The sequence below is a fragment of the Peromyscus leucopus genome, chromosome 1 (genome assembly GCF_004664715.2).
Source record: "Peromyscus leucopus breed LL Stock chromosome 1, UCI_PerLeu_2.1, whole genome shotgun sequence".
Lineage (NCBI taxonomy): Eukaryota > Metazoa > Chordata > Mammalia > Rodentia > Cricetidae > Peromyscus > Peromyscus leucopus.
Genome location: NC_051063.1, coordinates 192716219 through 192738114, shown reverse-complemented (window position 1 = coordinate 192738114; position 21896 = coordinate 192716219). Strand labels below are relative to the sequence as shown.

At 38.4% G+C, this 21896-nt stretch overlaps 1 pseudogene; it reads right to left on the bottom strand.

The window, feature by feature from the left end:
* Positions 1-20238: 20238 nt before the first annotated feature.
* LOC114686103 lies at positions 20239-21140 on the bottom strand (annotated as a pseudogene).
* Positions 21141-21896: the final 756 nt, after the last annotated feature.

Genomic DNA, 21896 nt, shown 5'->3' with positions numbered 1-21896 from the left:
TGGTCATGCTCCAGGTGCAGGGACTTCAAGATCATAGGGAGGTATAATAGTTACAGCTGCTCACTAGGGGTGGTGCTTCAGGCATACCTCAAATGACCTTCCACTATGGCAAATCAATTTGGAGGTGGAGGAATATCTGAGATTTGGAGGGGTGAATATAGTCAATATACATAGTATGGAATTCTAGGAGTATTAATAAAATATTATTTTAAAGATTTTAAGAAATCATACAACTATAAACTAAATTTTAGTAATATTTATAAAAATAGTTTTTAAGATTTTTCTTCAGAATGGAAGATGTTCTGGATATATTCATGGTCTTGTCAAAATGAAAATTGTTTCAGCCACATTCCACAGTTTAGGTCTTGAATATCTCTACATTTCAGACCGTTCACATGATCTTAAGGTTATTGTTTAATAAACTGTCTATCTTGTTCATATGAAGCAAGATAGTAGCAAGAATGCCCACTCATTCTGAAAACACCGAAATCCAATTATTTTTGAAAACACAGACATGGGGGAGAGATATGGAGACAGAGGCAGAGACAGACAGGCAGACTGACACTTATCAAGGAAATTAAAAACAACTTCTTTGTCACATTTTGTGTATAAAAACATTATGATAGGAAAAATTATTAGAAGAATGCAAGAGATCCAAGCCTTAACTGATTCTAAATGTCACTAAAATTTTTGAAGAGTGTAAATATTTGTTACTGTGTTAAATTACCTGGTAAAATAAATCCAATTAGTGATAGGAATATGTGGTTTACTGTAACATCAATATTATTCATAGATAAACAACATCAGTCACTTATAAACTGTCTAGCATGGGGTATTTCAAGAGGAGTTACTAATATGTCTATTATTTAAATTTCTCAATGAATGAAGAAAAAGTTTTGTTTCTGTGCTCCTATAGATCTTTTCCAGTAGCATAAATATTGCAGAATCCTGTGAAGAGGAGGAAGAGTTTTCCGTAAGACCTGCATTTTGCTTACATGTATCATTAGAAAACTCATTTTCAGGACAAGGCATATAATCATAAAAGCAGACATTATTACCATCCTGAATGAATTTCTTGATCCAGGCACACAGGTCTTGTGGCACACAGATTAAGGGATTTGGACAAACGAAATAGAAAGAACGAAGAAAGATATGTCAGCAAATGCACAGGGCTCCATGGAAAGTCACAGCAAACTGCTTTTTGTTTTATAACCATTACTTTCCAAATTTTATAACTATAGATTTTACAGGGTATGTCCTTAACCAGCCCATGGGATTAAAGATTGGTCAGAAGAATAACTCACAGTTGAAGTGTCTGGAAATTTTATGAGAAGGGTCAAGTATGAGGAATGAAATGGAGATTTTCTTTTTCCTTTTTTCTGTGGGTGTGTGTTTAAATGTTCTAGATGGTCGTTGGATTGTCAGGTTTGACATGTCTCTATATTCATTGAATAATGGGGTAAAACATTGCACTTCCATTGTGATTGTGAATCTGGATTGTTAATTGATTAACAATTACTATGGAAAGCAATCTTTGGGCATATGTTTGGGACTGAGCTCTTTGATATATGACTCCTGATTTTTAATAAGATTAATTAGATTAATTGTTCATCTGGCATCCAACTTTTGGGCCATGAATTCACAAAGTAGTCACTTGCCCATGGCTTTGCAGCCACTGGCACTGCCAGAGTTTAATGCATGTCCTGCACTCCTGGAGTCATCATACCACTGCCTGTTCCTTTTTCCCTGAGCCCTCTGAGCAAGTCTAGGATTTTCCTGTTGCAGCCTCTGTATAGAAATCTCCACAAACCCCAAACTACATAGGTGCCTAAGCTCCAAATACTGCTGGACTTAGCTCATCAACACTGGTGAGCTCTACCTTCAGGCAGCTCTATGCTTTCACTTCCTGCTGGTGACACCTGATGCTTTGTCATGCCCCCCTGTGTCTGGCTCTCAGATGCATGGCTCTTTGGCTTCTTTTCCCTGAGACATGTAGACTTCCCCTTGATTGCCTACACAGACTGCTGACACACAATGAGTGGCAGGTGTCCTCAGCTAAGCTGTGCACCACCTGTGGTCTCTGCTCAGAAATGCTATGCAGTGACAGCCATCCTTACTCTTCAATGTCATCATCAGCAGATTTTGAATGATCCCCTGTCTTCTGAAGTATGCAGAAAGTATGGCAAAGGCTGACATTGGAACAGTGAATTCAGGTCAACAAGGGACAGACAAGGTTACCCTTTGCCATAGGGAAATGTGTTTAGAGGCTTCTCACAGGCCCACCAGTCAAATTTGGTTCAATCATTCTCTGTCACCTGGGGGAATGTATTCCCCAGAGCAATTAAAAGACCTAATGCCTATTGTAAAAAAAAATCATACTGCTCTGGCTGATAGGATAGCTTTAGAAGATAAAACAAATTACAGGAGAAACCATAGTATGATGGTATTTTAATTGTTCTGAAATGTGATTTTATTTGTATGTTAATAAATAAAGTTGCCTGGGGGTCAGAGCTAATAGAGAGCCATAGCAGAGCTGGGTGTTCGTGGCGCACACCTTTAATTCCAGCACTTGGAAGGCAGATCTAGGTAGATCTCTGTGTGGTCAAGGATAGAGCCAGCATTGGAGACACACACCTTTAATCTCAATACCATAGAAGACCTGGAGGGCTGTACAGACAGGCAGTGATGAGGCAGTCATGTGGTTGGGTTTACAACCAATTACAAGGCAGAACAGAAAGTCTATATAAAGACAAACAGACAGGAAGTAGGTCTCTTTTGGAAAGGTCTCTTGGCTGAAGAGGCTAGCTACAGCAGGCGGTAAGGCTCCTAGCTCTGATCTCTTGGCTTTCTTCTTTGCATGGGTTCTGTGTTTCTTATTTAATAAGACAGTTGGTTACATCTACATCATAGTGCATATATTTTGGTAAGCATGTATAAATGATCAAAGACCAGTGTTAAACATATGAATAAATAACATTGTAATTGAGGGCCTTATATACACAGGGGCAGATGTGACAATAATTGTATGACAATCTTGGCATCCAAATTGGCCTCTCCAGTAAGTAAATATCAGCTTTTAGTGATCAGAACTTTTTTCTCAGGTAAAACAAAGCAGAAGATGGGTCAAATGTATAGAACCATAAGGACAGAGAAGAAAATTAAAGCCATATGTGGCTAACACAGCAATGAATTTATGAGGATGCAGTGGAACATGCAGATCAACATTCTTCCAATCTCAGGGGAAAAAAAACATAAACTAAAAAAAAATAACATAAACTAAACTAAAGTATGTTTACTGGTAGTAATGGCTCTATCAGCAGTTCAGCAGATGAATTTCAGGTGTCAGTCCACCAGAACACTATCTCTCTGATAGATATTTCTCATTCAAGCAAGGCTTATGAGAATGAAAACTCCAGAATGCATTTTGTTGGTGTTGTCTACCTGCATTCTGCTGCTACTATTTATATGGTATGGCAATTCATTCTCTGCCTGTGCATTTATCTCAGGGATACACTCCATCTACTGAGCCCATGTATATCTGTGGGTGGTCAGGAAGATTATTTCTTCTTTTTTTTTCTAAAACAGAGTTTTTCTGTATAGTTTTGGTGCCTGTCCTGGATCTTGCTCTGTAGACCAGGCTGGCCTCAAACTCATAAGAGATCTGCCTGGATCTGCCTCCCAAGTGCTGGGATTAAAGGCATTTGCCACCACTTCCTGGTGATTATTTCTTCTTAAACTGTATAATTTTGATAAATATAAATAATACTAGGATAATATTTCATAGCTAGGTCTGTTGGTACACACAAAGCCTGTGAGTCATACCTAAAGCTGTCTTATATCATAGGTCAGGATGACCTAAGAAAATAGTTGTATCCATCCAGTTTTAAGACAAATGATTTCAGGCTTCAAAGCAACTTTAGAATAAGACTATATATACCCTGCTAATGGATGTTAAGATATACATTCCCAGAAATAGCAGTCTAGTTCATAAAGACATAGTGAGCTATCTGGCTAGGTTGTAAATACCAAGACAGCACAATTATTGTTAGCTGGCAAGTAATTAAGTCCTTCTATCCATTGCTGACCATAATTGTGAAAATATATTCTGACTAGCCAAGTCTATAGGAAAAAAAATGACTTTGTATCCCCCAATGAACACAGCAGGTGTTCTTAGATAATTAGAAGCTACAGACAAGACAAATTGTACATTTTAAGATTTAGGTGTTATTATGCCATAGTATCTAGGAAAATAAAGATTTGAGTTGATGCCAAAAGACATAATGCTTACCTCAGAGGATTTATGGTCCTGCCTGGAGAATCAGCACTTTACAGCTACCCTCTAATTGCAGGGAGTTAGCTCAAAATATTTGCATAAATCATGGTTTCTATAATTATTCACTTAATTGAAATGTGGACTTTATGTGACTCTGGGATTTGATGAACAAGTTTTTGTTGATTATATATGTGTGTGTGTGTGTGTGTGTGCAAAAAAGGACTTGAGAGGGGAAACAATGAGAGAAGCCAAGATGAGAAAATAGAGAGGAAATTCAGCAGCATGAGAAAATAAATAGATATATAATTAGAACATTTGTGTTAGTTTCCCAAGACCCTCAGATAGAAATTAGCCACAAAACCTTTCTCCTTTGTGGCATTTTTCTCTACTACCTTGTAGCAGCCTGGAAGCTTATTTTTCAGACTGCAATATATGTTTCTGTGAAAAACATTAAAGGTATTATAAAGAACAATCACTAACCATTCAGGTTGTACATAAACAGGGCACAGCAGCTGCTGCTCTTTCAAAGGTACCAACAGTCCTACCTTAAAATGGTTAACTTACAAATCTGTCTGGGTGGAACAATGACCTCTAATATTAGAAAAATTATGGGCCTTAGAACAGCAGGTACAAGAGCACCTAAATGCCCAACATATTGAAGAATTGACCAGTTCTTGGAATTATTCTGTACTTGTTATTAAAAAGAAATCTGGAAAATGGAGAATGGTAATAGATCTAAGAACTATAAATAAGGTGAGTCTGCCAATGGACTCTTTACAGCTTGACATTCCATTGCCTTCTGTGTTACCTAAAAGATGACCAATTATAGCAATTGATTTAAAAGACTTTCTTTACTATACCTTTGCAAGAACAGGAGAGAGAAAAATTTGAATTCATGGTGTCTACTTATGATAATTCTCAGCCCATTAAGAGATATCAGCAGAAAATTCTCCCATAAGGGAAGTTAAACAGCCTCACCCTTTGCCAATAATTTGTTCAGTAGCTATTGGGAACAACTTGAAATAAATTTCCTCAATCTATAATTTACCAATATATGAATGATTTCTTATGATTAAAATGGAGGTACCTTAGTGAAAATAATTAAAGAAGAAAATTTTGCCTTGTTGGGGATTACAAATTGCTCCTGAAAAACACAAAGAGGAGAGTCTATTAATTACCTACGATATAAAATGGGTTTACAAAAAAATTCAACTACAAAAGGCACAAATCAGGAGAGATCAGTTACTGACAGTTAATGAATTTGAAAAATTACTGGGAGACATTAACTAGCTACAGTCCACAACTGGATTGACAACTCAAGAACTGAGTGTCCGAAGCAATGTCATGAGCTATTGCAGGCCACAACAAAGTTACAGCAGTTTGCAATTGGTAATTCAGATGTCAAACCTCCAGATGAATGTTTCTCTGATGGAGGAACCCTGATGTGGGATGGTCTGTATGTAAAATTGGTCTGATTGGTCAATAAATAAAACACTGATTGGCAAGTGGCCAGGCAGGAAGTAGGTGGCCAGGCAGGAAGTAGGTGGGACAAGGAGAGAGGAGAATTCTGGGAAGCAGAAGGCTGAGGCAGAGAGACATTGCCAGCCACCGCCATTACCAGCAGCATGTGAAGACACCGGTAAGCCACCAGCCATGTGGCAAGGTATAGATTTATGGAAATGGATTAATTTGAGCTATAAGAACAGTTAGCAAGAAGCCTGTCACAGCCATACAGTTTGTATGCAATATAAGTCTCTGTGTTTACTTGGTTGGATCTGAGCGGCTGTGGGACTGGTGGGTGACAAAGATCTGTCCTGACTGTGGGCAAGGCAGGAAAACTAAAGCTACAGAACCCTGTTAAGCAATGTTCACAGGGCCATGAACTCTGAAAAAAACTGTTGCTCCTGTCTGGAATTTCACTTGTGCAAAAACAGTTTTGATATCCCCCCATCACAATACATTTTTATGTAATGTGTACATGTAATCTCATGACTACATCTCAGTCTTATGGGAGCACATATTTGTGGGTGGGCAGGAATATGACATCTCATTTAGCTGTATAATTTTGGTGAATAGAAACATATTGAAATATGCTTCATAACTAGATCTACTGATACATGTGAACTGTAGACACTTTAGCCTGTTCCCTATCTTTAGCCTCACTGATAGGGCAGTTTTGCTGGACGAAAACACTTATGTATATATTACAGGTGGTACTTCCACAGCTATTATTCATGAGTGGAATTGAAAATGTCCGACTTTGTTTGGATCAAAGCCCTTAAAAAGATTTATGGCAACCAAGGCAATATTGCAGGTTTCTGGCCTCGTGTTACCAAAGTCCCTCAGAGATTAAGAGTGACTTATGTTGCCCTAAGCTTCTTCTGCCAGTCCTGCCATTATAGAGACTGCAGCAGCTCCCCTGCTCTGACTCAAATAGCAATTAACACTTGGTTTACAACTTAAACACCAGCTTTTGATGCAAGATCTAAGCACAGTTTACTGTTTATCTTCAGTCCTGGATTTTCTGTGAATAACAGGTAATTAACCAGCTAATTGATCTAACCCAATCCAGAAGGGATTCAGCATTACTCTGAGATGTTCCCCAGCTGCCCACATTACAAGATAATTGCCCTGAACAGAAACAGTTACTGGGTCTCCTCCTGAGGTTCTGAGCAATTCTTGTAAGTCAGAAAATGTATTCTTAAATCTGATATTCCCTTTTTTACTCAGCCTGCTTTCAGTGTAACTGCTGCTATGAATCAGTGTTGTTTGCTTTTTCCTTGTTTATGCAGGTTGCCATGGGTACTCACAGTCCCTGGTTTCCCAGGAAGATGCATTCCCTGGCCTGAGAGAAAGTGTTGCTCTTGGATTCTTTGCTTTTTTGCATCTTACTGGTTACAAAATACTGGTCTACATTATAAGTTACATTTAGAAATGTAAATAGCACACATATTTCTTCCTTTTCCCTAGATCTCTCAATGGTTTAGTTTCCTCCCTTTATAATCCTTGAAGCAGCCCCTTTAATAGATAAACTGGAACTTTTATAACCCCCAGCTGATATCAGCCACCAATTAAACTGACAACAAATTTGCTATGTGAGACTTTTATTGCATCTACAAAGAATGCATATGACCTTGAGAATTTGCCTTGTAACATTTTGTATTCTTAACAAGTTGCTAATTGAATGTGTGTGTGTGTGTGTGTGCGCGCGTGCACGCACGCACACACACACACAAGCGTGCAGGTAAGAATTTTCCTCAGGCAGTGGTTATCATGTTTTCTTTTACAACCCAAATGAGTGCTAGTAATAGGTTAGTCAAGAAGGAAATTTATGAGTTCAATCTACATTCCTAGAATTGGTTAGGTAAGAAATTAGGAGTCTATTAGTAAGGCTGTATATAATACTATCCTCCTGACCTCGGAGACAGGTGTTGTTTTGTTTGGCCTTAGATGCTTGATAGGTATTTTAGATAAATGTACTGTTAGGACTTCTTGGAAGCATGCATAGCATTACAAGAAAATCACTGTAGGAACTAGCTAATATATATACAAAAGCTAAAATATCACCAAAACTTCTTAAGCCATGGCTTGACCTTTAGAAAAGTCCTTGACTTTTTCACATAGTAGCTTTTGTTATAGTAACTTGGTTCCATTACATTTTCCTGTGGCTTGCGGCAAACTTTATTGTAGTTTTTCATCTGCATACTGCATAAAAGATGAGATCAGTGACACTAGTGATATATATATATATAAAGCTTTTGTTCCTGACAAAGGCAGATCAACATACATTCTCAGCAGTGATGTCACAGGACATTGTGGGCCATCATGCAATTACAGTAGATATCAACTAATAAGTCAGATTTCAAACCACTGGATGAGTTGATATCTAATGGAGGAACCCTGTCAAGCAGGACTACAGGACCACAGTCTCTGTAAAAAACTGTTGATCCTGTCTTTAAGCAAAAACAGGTATGATATGTATGTCCCTTTACAATGCCTTTTTATATAATGTGTATATGTAATCCCATGATTATATCTCAATCATATGGGCAAACGTATTTGTGAATAGTCAGGAGGATGACTTCCCATTTATTTGTATAATTTTGATGAATAGAAACATATGAAAATATGCTTCATAACTACATCTATTGTTCCATGAGGACTGTAGACATTTAGAAGTTTGTTCTCTGCTTTTAGCTTTACTGACAAGGCACTTTGGCTGGCCAAAGCATACTTCTGGATAGATTACAGATGGAGCTTCCATAGATAATATTCATGAATGAAATTGCAGATGTCTGAGTTTGTTTGGATCAAAGCCCTTCATAACATTTATGGCAAACTAGGGCAGTTTTGCAGTTGACTGGCCCTGTTTCACCAAAATCCTTCAGAGATTACTAGCAACTTGTTTCTCTAAGCTTTCTCTGCCAGCCCCACCATTGTCAGGACTCCAGCATCTCCCCTGTTGTAACTCATTGTGAAAGAAAAAAAAATATAGAAAGAGAGCATTGAAAGAAAAAGCTCACCATTTACAGGGATCTCTCCTGTCCTTGAGACCTGCAGCTTACTACCTGTAATTCTAATGTGTCTCTCTTGAACACTTCCAGGAGGGACTGTCTGTGGTTTCTCTCTTAGTGTGTTACCTCTCCCTCATGTGTAACTCCCAAAATATTCTCCTTCCCTGGTGTTGGGGCCAGCTGTAGTGTCTGAGGGTTCCTCAGAGAAATGCTTCCCAGGAGCAAAGGAATGATAGATTTCTATAATAATTTCATACACAGGCCAAATGCTCTTCACTGTATTATGCTCTTTATTGCTCCATGTTCTTCATTCTTCCATACTCTTTCTTCTCCTGCTATTAAAAATTGCCAATTTTATTCCCTATGTCCTGCTTTTTTGACACATTCAGATTTATTGTTGCAGTCCTACACTCTCTTTTGAGTTCAACTTCTAGTCAATTCAGCCCATTACTCTTTATATCTTGTTTGCCAAGTCTAGGATACACAGATTTATTGTCCCAGCCATATCTTTTCCATAGGTTCAACTTTTGATCAATCCAAAAAATGCTGGTCAGCAAATACCTTTGGAGGAGGGGAGGGAGAATCATCTCTCAAGATGATTATTGATTTTTCCCTTTCAGTAAGAACTTGTGGCTGGCTTTTTCTATTCCTCTGATCTTTCAGCTTTCACCCCAATATCTGGCTCTGGGTTTTTTATTAATAAGACCACTTACCTTTTCATGTTACGTATGGTGACCCTATGTTTGTGGCAGAAATTCACTAAAAAGCCACTAGCCTGGGCTCAGGCCTTAGCTGCATAAAGCTGGAGTCTGCATCCCACATGGGCCAGAGTCTCTTTGGCCTCTTCTCTACTGGTGGGTTGTGGGCTCTCTCTGGATCCCTATCTCAGACTGCTACCATATACTAGGTAGCTACCTTAAAACTCTTGCAGGCTTCTACTGCTCTACACAGTCAGCAGAGTTGGTGAGTCAAGTAAGATTTCTTAAAGAGAGAAATTAGTTAAAATAGAATTTTTTTGCTGTATTAAAAAAATGGGGAGCATTTTTACAATGGAGGAAATTTGGTCTCATTTTGATAAAACATTAAGTAGTCTGAAAATTGCACAATTAAATGAGAGGATAATTAATGTTGATGAGATTTACATAATGTCAATTGTGAATATTAATTGATCATTTTTGTTTTATCATTAAAAATGTTGGTTAATATGAGTGGCAAGATAAAAGTTTTAGAAAAACTTTTTAAAACAGTTCATATACATATTCAGACCAAGACAGAAGAATTTAAAGGTGAACCTATCTCAGCATTGTATTGTATGGTTGCAGAGAAACAGCCTAATGTTGTTAAACAGCCAAACGTTTCTATCCAATAACCTTACAGGAACTGCCAAATGCTCAAGGCACTGTATGGGATGATTGGACTCCTGTACAAATGTTAGGTTTGAGGCAATTCAAGGACTCTATAGTCTTATATGGTATGCATTCTCCATTCGTAAAGTGGAGGTTAAACTCACGGTCAACTTGTAATAGAATTATTCCCTCAAGACTGGAAAGATTTGGTTATAGCTGTTTTAGAGGCTGAAACCCAGTTACAAGGGAGGACATGATGGAAAGAGGGGGCTAAGACTATAGAACAATGCCAGCAGTCTTTTGCGGGGGTATCTTTGTGGATCTCCGTGGGCCTCCCTAGCTCTCTGCTTCCTCCCCTTCTCATGTGGTATTCATTTACCATGGTCTCCTATTCCTTCTTCTCCCTCTCTTTTCTTGATCCAGCTAGGATCTTCCACTCTCTTTCCCTCGACTGTCGCCCTTCATTGCTCCCACTCATGACCAGGCTGTTCATGTTGATCTCATCCATTTCTCCGTGTCTTTTTTGGGGTCCCGTTTTCCAGGTAGCCTCACTGGTGATGTGAGTAGCAGTCCAGTCATCCTTGTTCCACATCTAGCATCTTCCTATGAGTGAGTACATACCATATTTGTCTTTCTGAGTCTGGGTTGCCTCACTCAGGATGATTTTTTCTAGATCCATCCATTTGCCTGTAAACCACATGATGTCATTATTTTTCTCTGCTGAGTAGTATTCCATTGTGTATATGTGCCACAATTTATTTATCCATTCTTCAGTTGAAGGGCATCTAGATTGTTTCCAGGTTTTGGCTATTACAAACAATGCTGATATGAACATAGCTGATCAAGTGCTCTTGTGGTATGATTGAGCATTTCTTGGGTATGTGCCCAGGAGTGGTATAGCTGGGTCTTGGGGGAGATTGATTCCCAATTTTCTAAGAACGTGCCATATTGATTTCCAAAGTGGTTGTACAAGCTTGCATTCCCACCAGCAGTGGAGGAGAGTTCCCCTAGTTCCACATCCTCTCCAGCATAAAGTGTCTTCAGTGTTTTTGATCATAGCCATTCTGACAGGTGTAAGGTGGTATCTCAGAGTTGTTTTGATTTGCATTTCCCTGATGATTAGGGATGTTGAACAATTCCTTAAATGTCTTTCAGTCATTTGAGTTTCCTCTGTTGAGAATTCTCTGTTTAGTTCTAAAGCCCATTTCTCAATTGGACTGTTGGTTGTTTTGAAGTCTAATTTCTTGAGTTCCTTATATATTCTGGATATCAGTCCTCTGTCACCTGTGGGGTTGGTGAAGATCTTTTCCCATTCTGTAGGCTGTCGCTTTGCCTTGTTGACCATATCCTTTGCTCTACAAAAGCTTCTCAGTTTCAAGAGGTCCCATTGATTGATTGTTTGTCTCAGTGTCTGCGCTACTGGTGTTATATTTAGGAAGTGATCTCCTATGCCAATGGGTTCAAGACTACTTCCTACTTTCTCTTCTAGCAGGTTCAGAGTACCTGGATTTATGTTGAGGTCTTTGATCCACTTGGACTTAAGTTTTGTGCACGGTGACAGATATGGATTTATTTGCAGGCTTCTACACGTTGATATCCAGTTATGCCAGCACCATTTGTTGAAGATGCTTTCTTTTTTCCATTGTACACTTTTGACTTCTTTGTCAAAAATTATATGTCCACAGGTGTGTGGGTTAATGTCAGGGTCTTCAATTCGATTCCATTGGTCCACATGTCGGTTTTTATGCCAATACCAAGCTGTTTTTATTACTGTAGCTCTATAGTAGAGCTTGAAGTCAGAGATTGTGATGCCTCCAGAAGTTGTTTCATTGTACAGGTTTCTTTTAGCTATCCTGGGTTTTTTGTTTTTCCATATGAAGTTGATGGTCGAGAGATGGCAGGAACTGACCTACTCTGGTGATGAGATAGCCAAACACCCTGATAGTTGTGCCATAAACCCCATCCAAGGACTGAGGAATCTGGATGCAGACATCCACGGCTGGGCCCCTGGTGGAGCACTGGGAGTCTAATTAGTGAGAAAGAGGAGGGTTTATATGAGCGAGAATTGTTGAAGCCAAGGTTGGATAAAGTACAGGGACAAATAACCAAATGAATGGAAGCACATGAACTATGAACCAAAGGCTGAGGGGCCCCCAACTGGATCAGGCCCTCTGAATGGGTGAAACTGTCATTTGGCTTGATCTGTTTGGGAGGCAGCTGTGCGGTGGTGCCAGGCCCTGGGCTCGTTGCATGAGTCGGCTGTTCGAATCCTGGAACTTATGCAGGGATGCTTGGCTCGGTCTGGGAGGTGGGGACTGGACCTGCCTGGACTGAGTCTATCAGGTCGATCCCGGTCCTTGGGGGAGATCTTGATCTGGAGGTGGTGGGAATGAGGGGTGGCTGGGGGGAGTGGGAGGGGGCAAGAGGGGGAGAACAGGGGAATCTGTGGCTATTATGTGGAACTGAATGGTGTTGTAAAAAAAAGGACTATAGAACAATGATGCAGAGCTAGAAGTATGGAAATTTCCCAAGATCAACTTCTTGGAAAAGGCAATTATGCTGATATGCAAAGACAATCTGTATATTATGGCCACACCCTAATTTTATGCTGAATGGCAGCTTTGAATTCTTGGGGTAGAATTGAAGTAGGAAAGAAAATTGAGTCATTTACAAAAGTTATACAGGGTCCAAAAGAAACCTTCACAAAGTTCTTACAAAGGCTGTCTTCAGCAGTAAATAGAATGAGACCAAATTCAGAAGCTAAACAGATAATAATTGAATCTCTGGCATTTAAAAAATGTTAGTGCACAATACAAAAGGGTAATTAGGCCATTAAAGACAAGCTCTTCACCCTTGGAGAAATGGATCCAAGAAACAATTAATATTGAATCACATGGCCATGATAATACTTGGATAGGAGAGGTGACTTCCAGAGGTTTGAAGAAAAATAGTAATGTCAGATGTTTCTAGTGTGGAAAATAAGGTCAATAAAAATGGAATGTAAACAGGGCATTCCTAGAAACAATGTTTTTTTCAAGGAATAATCCCAATGGGATACCCCTCCCTTCACAAACATGCAGAAGGTATGGTAAAGGCAATCATTGTGCTAAAAAATGTAGATCTTCAGGTAATCCTTTGCCTTTGCCACCATGAAACTCACTGAGAGGCCTCATGCAGGCCACCATGGCAAATTCAGTTCAGACTTTTCCTGCCATCATAGAAGAAACCCCTTCCCAGAGCAATTAAATAACCAAATACCTACTGTAATTAAAAAAAAAAAAACATACTGCTTGGGATGATGGAGAGAGAATATATAGTAGAGAGAAGAAACAATTTGGGGGAAACCATAGAGCAAAATTTTTTGTCAATCTTCTATAAATGAACAAATATAAAAATTAAGCCGGGTGGCAGTGGCGCACGCCTTTAATCCCAGCACTCGGGAGGCAGAGGCAGGTGGATCTCTTTGAGTTTGAGGCCAGCTTGGGCTACCAAGTGAGTTCTAGGAAAGGCACAATGCTAAACAGAGAAACCCTGTCTCAAAAAACCAAAAAAAAAATATAAAAATTAAAAATACAAATAAATGAAGTTTTCATTGAAGGTATTGTAGATACACATGTGGAAACAGTAATTGCACCATAATCTTGGCATGCAGATTGTCCTCTTCAGGGGGTAAATGTTCAGCTGTTAAGGATTGGAACATTATCTCAAGTGAAACAGAGTGCAAGATGAGTCTAATGTATAGGACTAGAAGGAGGGAGCAAAATTTAAAGCTATATGTGGCTAATACAGCTTTGAATTTATGGAGCTGTGATTTATTACAACAATTGAATATCCTGATTAACATTCCTCCAATCTCAGAAACAAATCATAAACTAACATATGTTTTTGAAAAAAAATATTAGAAGGTATTATAAAGAATAGTCTCTGATCATTCAGATTGTACAAGAAGACGGCACAACACCGGCTGATCTTTCAAAGATACCAACAGCTCTATCTTTAAAATGGTTACCAGACAAGCCTGCATGGGTTCAGCAATGACCTTTAACAATAGAGAAACTACAGGCCTTAGAACAGCAGGTACAAGAGCAGTTAAATGCTCAGCATATTGAAGAATCAACTAGTCCTTGGAATTCTCCTGTATTTGTTATTAAAAAGAAATTTGGGTAAGTGGAGAATGGTAACATATCTAAGAACAATTAACAAGGTAATTAAGTCAATGGGCTCTTCATAATCTAGAATTCCTTTGCCTACTCTGTTACCTAAATGATGGCCTCTTATAGTTATTGATTTAAAAAACTGTAGCTTCTCAATTGCTCTTACAAGAAAAAGACAGAGAAAATTTTGTATTCACAGCTCCTACTTACAATAATTCCCAGCCAGTCAAGAGATATCAATGGATGATCCTGCCACAGGAAATGTTAAATAGCCCAACCTTGTTCCAATATTTTGTATGACAGCCAATGGAAGTAATATGTAAACAATTTCCTAAATCTGTAATTTATCATTACATGGGAGACATTTTACTACCTGATTCAAATGTACATACTTTAGAAAGAATGTTTGAGGAAGTAAAGAAGATTTTGCCTTGTTGTGGGTTACAAATTGCTCCTGAAAATATACAAAGAGAAGAAGATTCTATTAATTATTTCAGATATAAAATAGGTCTACAAAAAATTTGACCCCAAAAGGTGCAAATTAGGTACAATTGATTACGGACTCCTAATGACTTTCAAAGATTATTTGGAGACATTTCCTATCTACATACTATTGTTGGGGTAAAAAATGATGAACTGAGTAATTTGTTCAAAAACTTGGAGGTTGACAAGGACTTTGATACTCCAAGAGAATTATCAGCTGAAGCTGAGAATGAATTGGCTTTGGTGGAAAAGAATATACACGATGCATCTGTGAATTGTGTGGATCCAAAACTTGATTGCATTCTGGTTATTTTACCCTCTAAGCATCTTCCTGCAGGAATTTCAATTCAGAAGGAAGATACATTGGAATGTACATTTCTACCAAATAAACAGATTAAAAAAATTAAAAACTTATGTGGAAAAGATCTCTGAGTTGATTTTAAAAGAAAATTGAGACTTCATCAATTATCAGGAATAAACCCAGCAGAAATTGTAATACCTTTACTAATGATGAAATTGACAAATTGTGGGGAGAAAATGAACCTTGGCAAAGAGCTTGCAGTAATTATTTGGAGAAATTAACCACAAATATCCCAACAATGATAGAATTATACTCATAAAGAGGTTTAAGTTGATCCTGCCTCAAATTGTAAGGGAAACACCATTATCTGGTGCCTCTACATTTTATATGTATGCATGCAAACAAGGTAAGGCAGGTTATAAATCAGAAAATTTAAGTAAAGTGGTACCAAGGCCTTATGATTTGATTCAAAAATTGGAATTATATGCTATTCTGGTAGTATTAATTAATTTTTCGGAACATCTCAACATAGTTACTGATGCTCAGTATGCTGAAAGAATGGTCTTACATATTGAAACAGCAGAAATCCCTGATGAGTCAGAATTAACACCTGTGAATCTGACTTTGTTCACAACTGTAAGTTTTAAACTTATGATCTATTTACAAAGGCCTTTAGTGTGGTTTGAATTTGCTCTGAGGTAAAATGAGCTAAATACATGTAGTTTGTGTTAGACTGAGGAAAGAATGTTATTTTCCGTGGTAGTCTGATCAAAAGGAACAATGCAGGCTTTAAATGTCTATAATCTTATAGGACTGTGGTGGGATTGTGTTCCCAAAAATATTGTATACCCTAATAAGTTTATCTGGGGTCAGAGAACAGACAGCCACTAGATACAAAGGCTAGAAAATGGTGGCACTCACACCTTTAAATCCTAGCATTCCAGAGGTAGAAATCCCTTTGGATCTCTGTGAGTTCAAGGCCACATTGGAAATGACCAGGCATGGTGACACTTGCCTTTAATCCCAGAAAGCGAGCCTTTAATCCCAGGGAGTGGTGGTAGAAAGCAGAAGGGTAAATAAGGCGTGAGGGTTAAGCATTTGTCTGGTTAAGCTTTCAGGCTTCTAGCAGTACAGTTCAGCTGAGAGCCATTCAGATGAGGACTCAGAGGCCTCCAGTCTGAGGAAACAAGACCAGCTGAGGATCCGGCCAGGTGAGGTAGCTGTGGCTTGTTCTGTCTCTCTGATCTTTCAGCTTCACACCCCAATACCTGGCTCACAAGTTTGATTTTATTAATAAGACTCTCTAAGATTCCTGCTACATACGACAATGGATCTTGTTATGAATGATATCCTAGTATATTTTATACATATCAAAATTATACAGCTAAATGAAAATTCATCTTCCTGTCCATATATATATATATAAAACCATGAGATTACCGATGCACATTATAGGAAGATGAATGGTTAAGGGGAGATAACATATATGTAACTGTACAGAAACATTTACAACAAGAAACAGCCAATTCATTCAAAGGGAAATTATTCCAAAACATCCTGTATTTTGGTTTATTCCCCCATCAGAATCATTGACTCTGGTGGCTTGACCTTTTGAACACTATTTGTCACCTGCTGTATACTCCCATGGCCTTTTGCCACCAGCAGCTCTCAATAACCTGTGCTCAAACATGCATCAAATTCTGAGAGATAATTGACTCTTTTGATACCTCTTTGCAATTCTGGATTCTTTTCTCTGGCACATGAGGGATGGAGCTAGGTCTCCCATGCTCCTATCCTCAGAGTTAGTTCTCTGTACTCTCATAAACATGTCATCTTGGAAGAGCTGCCCAGACAAAGTGCAGAGCTTGCTTTCCTGTATGTTGCTGCTGGTCAAGAGGTCAGTTGCCTCACCATCTCATTCCAATCCCTCCCTCTCTCATCTGTTCAGATATGCCTCTGTCCACAGGACCTGAATACACCCCTCCCTCTCCCTCTCTTTCTCCTATAAGACACCATACCATACCTCTGCTCACTCTAATAGTGCCAATCTGGCTGGTGCCACAGGTACCAGATGAGCCCCTGTTTTCTCCTCTGAGGCTGGTGTGGATGGACTGAGTGTGGGTCTCTTTGTCCCATTCAGGTCACCATGACCCTGGGCTGGGTCAGAATTCCTCATAACAAAGAGAGATCGTTATAGTGCCCAACTGTCCTGTGCCATAGGTGTACTCTGGTTGGTGTGTTTTGGTGAGTTCTGCCTACCCTGGCTACATGGCATGGGGTGAGCGCTTTGCTGAAACTGGTGGTGGGTCAGGGTCAGAATTCCTGGCCCTTGCTTGACTGGGTTCCACCCACCCCAGCCACATGGTGTGGGGTGGTGGCTTTTCTGGAGTTCAGCTGCTGTGGGCCAGGGTTAAAATTCCATGATAATTTTTTAAATATATGGATAATGTATACTTATTACTTTCCCACAATTTTCCTAACTACTGTCTGCCAGAAGCCATATTGTCACCCCAGGGAATGGCACATAAATGTTTTACAAATGGAGCTCCTTAAGGCAAGGTCCTTTGGAGAATCCCATCCACTTGGCAGTGAACTCTGGAAGCATTGCCTCAGACTCCTGCACTAATCCTAGGGAGCTCATGGGCTTCAGGCCTCTTTAACTTTCGCTATGCTTATTCTCATGGTAATTCTTTGTCTTGTTTTGTCAGTTGTGATTGTAGCTGAGTTTACTGGAACAAAAGCTGATAAATTTTCTAAAGGATTCTAAAAAGAAATTAAGCATCTCTGATGTCTTTTAAGGAAATCAGTCACAGTCCTCCTGAGCAAGCAGGAGGTTAATGATTCTTTCTTACTTAACTATTCTAAAAAGAGATATTCCAAAGAACTTAAGAACTTGGGAGGTAATTCCTTAAAAAATGACATTAAAAATTATAGGGACACATAAGGAAAAGGTAAAAGCTATGAAACGCCAGACATCTCTGGTGTTAGGACATGAAAGTTAGATGATTTTTCATCTAAAACTCCCAGTTCCCTTTGGAAGTAAAAATACATGTAAAAGTGCCAGGACAATATGAACTTGTCCCAGCAGTTAAAGAGTTAAATCATTACCATTTTGAGAATGTATGAAGAATAGGATTAAAACTGTTGTTCACATAAGAGTGATATATGGATTATTCAGAAATTGACTTATACTTGAAAACAATATCCTACATATGGCATCATACACTCAGCTGATCACAAAAATACGTAACTATCACATTGTTAAGGACATAGGGTGTAGTGGGTAGGGCATGAATGTCCTTTTTGGTAACTGCATGTTTGCTGCCAGCTAGGACACAGTAAGAATAAGATGTGCCTGACTAGATATAATTGTCTAGTTTGAAGCATAAAATTAATGATGTGAAGGGAGTGGGGAAGAGGAAAAGAAACTAAACAGAGTAAACGAGAGTGACTCTTACAAAATGATTAAAGAGAAATATATTGCACCTGCTCCTGATTAAATGCATTAGAACTTGTATAAATAAAAATAGCTTGAGCTATTTGACTCTACCTGTGTGAAAGATAACCCGTGGTCAGACTCTTCATTTTCACCCAACTTCATATCTTTGTCTTGTGGCTCAGAATCCTGCTGGAGCTGGACTCTGGCAACTATCTTTATGAGATTTACAAACAAATTCATTAGAACATTGGTTCAATGTGAATTTCTGAAGTAGGGATAAAAATTCTTCTGGAGTTAAATAAAATAAAGCTCACATTTCCCTCTATATCAATAGTAAGAGATGTTATTTCATAAAGGCCCATTAAGAAATCTCTAGTTGGAGTTAATACTCTCTAGGTCCCAGTCAGTATAGTTTGTAGGCTGTGCTATCATCCTAACAGAACCAGTTAATCTGTATCACAATGCAGAATGTTTCAGTATTTTGGAGAATAGGGTTTCTGACAGGATAAATGATTTGGTTATTCACATAAAATTCTGTGAATCTTAGTATGTAAATTATCCACAGTTGAAGTCAACCCTGTTAGTGAAGGTGTGGGTGAGCTAGCCCCGAAGCAGTATGGGAGTGCAGCCCACATTCCACATCTGTCCCATGGCAGCACGAGTGGAGGAAAGACAACAACCCCTCAATATCTGAGGCAAGTGTGGGAGCTGGCTGTGAGGTCACAAGAGTCAGATAGCAGGCCCTCCACCTTAACTGATCAACACAATAAACCTAACCCTGTCAGTGGAGATGTGGGTGAGCAGCCCTGAAGTAGTGAACGAGGGAGAGTTCTCCCTATTAAACATCTGGCAGACTAATCCTACAACTGCCAGGTTCAGACTGAAGGTTAGAACTTGTCCTACCCAAATATCTGCCCCACTTATGATCTGCTATATTACATAGGAACCTGAACTGTAGACCCAAACATGCAGGATCTCTACAAACAGGGCAACAACAAGAAACCCAGGAAGAGTTCTAGTGTGGGCCAGAATTGATAGTGTAGTAGAAACCAGAGGGCTTGAACAAGACAGGTTGGAATGAACACTTGCAAGTAAAGATATATGGATAAAGTATTTTATACTATGACTCACTGTATCACACTGGAACTTCCTCTACAAGATATTTAATTTTTTTCCTCTATAATTTTTTTTTCCTTTTTACTCTAAAATTTTTTATGGGGTAAAGATACAGGGGTAGAAGGTACATGCAAATGGAGAGGAAAATGAATGGGATCAAGATACATGATGTAAAGGACTCATAGTATAAATAAATAATTTAAAAAGTTATTACACAATAACATGCACAATTGTTTTTTACTGTGTTTCCTTGTGGGAAAGTTCTCCATTGAGTATATTATTTGGCCACATAGTCTCCAGAACTGACATTAAAGAACTGAGGTCCAACTTAATTCAATTTGCCACAAGGAAGTGGATTTATGATTTATAAAAACAGAGTACAATTTTCTCACAAAAGAATAGCATGTTTCATCCATATCTGCTATAATATTATAGATAGTAGTTTCAACAACTTAAAACCCAATACAAGGCACAATTTCCCTTAAGAAGACTAATGGATGTGGTATTAGCTGTATGTTTTACATAAAAAGAGAAACTGAAAATTTAGATAATGTGGGAAAGAGATCATACAATCATTATACCTGTGATAACATTGTGAGATTTTCGAATTCCTTACTCCTGAAAAGCAGAACATTGGCACTGTGAGTTATAGCTTACAACAAAGGGCCCCAAAGTAGGAAAACACATTGAAACGATTGCAGTAATGTTCATCAGCCACCAACCAGGGTTATATATGAGAGCAATGCAACCTTGTAAGATGGAAGAAAGCACATAAAAACCTATAAATGTCAACACCAGAACCATTATGTGGTGGGTGGCTTTGGACTCAGTGGATGTTCTGGAGGAAACACTGGTGCTGCGGATATGCTGAACCCGTTGTTTGTGCCTATACAGAGTGATAATCGTGGAGCTGCTGGACCAAACAATGATGACAGAAAACAAAACTTCAGGAAGAACAAAAAATGCTGTATATAATGAGCTTTTATGTAATGTCATCATAACCTGATGTGGAGCAGTATCTCATGCCACTTTTATGTGTTTGATTATTTCTGTTCCTCTTAGTATACTTATACAAAGGGAAAACCATATTTATTGACATGTAGTGAATCCAGCAGAGGGAAGTGAAGAGACCAATGTGCTTTGGAGTTTTGACTTTAAGACACACCCAAAAAGTTCACAGGGCTGATGGTGATGGCCTGGAAAACACTCAAGAAGCAGGTCATGCCTATGGACATGTTTCTGCCTAGTCTTTGAATATACAAAAGAAATTCACAGCCAAAATCATTGATGAACCCTTCAACCCCAAAAGCTCTCATTATACAGAATAATCCTTTAGAAAAACTGATCAAGGAGTTGGCAGTGAGCTTGTGTGTAAGAATCAAATTTGTGGTCTTTAATGCCTGTTCAGTGCAGTAATGGATGAGAGAGCAAGAAAGAAGAGAGAAATTTCCAACAATTCCAACTGTACTCTGAAGTAAGAACACTATTCCTATTGTCAAATCCTTGTGGTCCATTCTGTAATTTAAAACATTTTCCTTAAACAGTTCCAAAAATCACTTCTCTAAGAAAAACAGTGACTTCAAATTTTGAAGCCTAGCAATTGATGTGGGAAAACTGTATGTTCTTAAGACTGTAAAGATATTGTGAGCAACAAAAGAAGATTCAGACTCATGAAATTATTTTGTCAATAATATTTGTAAAAGAATATTTTTCAGTGAAACTGCTGATGTCTTTATTGTACATAATTATTGAAAGAAGTTGCAGAACTTTGCTTTAAAATGTCAGTATTAGCATTAAGTCTGAGGTGCTGTTTCAGAAACAATGGCCAGTGAGTACAAATGGAAAGGATATTAGGTTTTTAATTTTAAAAGGAACTTCTAATTACTAGTCATATGGAAAATAAAATGACTTTAACCACTCTTGCAACAACATGAAGGAAACCCATGCTTATCTAATCTGAAATTTAAACATTAAAAATCAATTTGTATCTCCACAACAAGGATATTTCTGTTCTTATATAATAGGATGTTATTATATAAGATGTCTTATATAGAATGTTATTATACAGTGAAAACACAGTTATGCAAAGAGCTATGTATCATCAAGTTTTATAAAAACAGACACAGACATAGGCAGAAACACTTTTCACACAGATAAAGAACTGTAGAGTAAGAGATACAGGGTGTATTGTGTGAAAAATTTTCAAATGGACAACAGAATAAAAGTAATTGAATCACTTTAATGGAAATCTGGGAGAAATGATGACACTT